Source organism: Octopus bimaculoides, chromosome 11, assembly GCF_001194135.2.
Source record: "Octopus bimaculoides isolate UCB-OBI-ISO-001 chromosome 11, ASM119413v2, whole genome shotgun sequence".
In the NCBI taxonomy this organism is placed as follows: domain Eukaryota; kingdom Metazoa; phylum Mollusca; class Cephalopoda; order Octopoda; family Octopodidae; genus Octopus; species Octopus bimaculoides.
This window is the reverse complement of record NC_068991.1, coordinates 58698275-58698967: the sequence shown is the minus strand read 5'-3', so window position 1 is coordinate 58698967 and position 693 is coordinate 58698275.

The window sequence follows — 693 nt, the reverse complement described above, 5'->3', positions numbered from 1 at the left end:
TATATATATATATATATATATATATATATGTATATATATATATATATATATCTATATATCTATATATATACACACACATGCAAATATATATTTATCTGTGTATATCTCTATATATATGCACATATATATATATATATACGTATCTATATATATATATATATATGCATATTTATATGAATATTTGTGCACATATATGTACATATTCGTATATAAGCATATATATACATGCTTACATGTACGTATACATATATATATATATGCATATATGTATATGTGTATATATATACATACGTATATATATATATACGTATGTATGTATCTATGTATGTGTGAGTGTATGTTTGTGCGTGTGAAAGTATGTATGTATGTTATTCTCTACGTGTATGTAAATGATTACGTCTGTATATACATTAAAAAAAACGGATTTACGTGCACCGAAGCTAACAATAAAAAGTTATACTGCAATTTTCATTGATTCTTTCTGAATGAGGTGTAGGCCAAAGAGAGAGAGAGAGAGAGAGAGAGAGAGAGAGAGAGAGAGAGAGAGAGAGAGAGAGAGAGAGAGAGAGAGAGAGAGAGAGAGAGAGAGAGAGTGAGAGAGAGAGAGAGAGTTAACAAAATGAGAAACATCCGTCGTATTTTTAAAATGCTTTTATTGAAGAATCCAAAGAACGAATTGTTAATAATATTTCA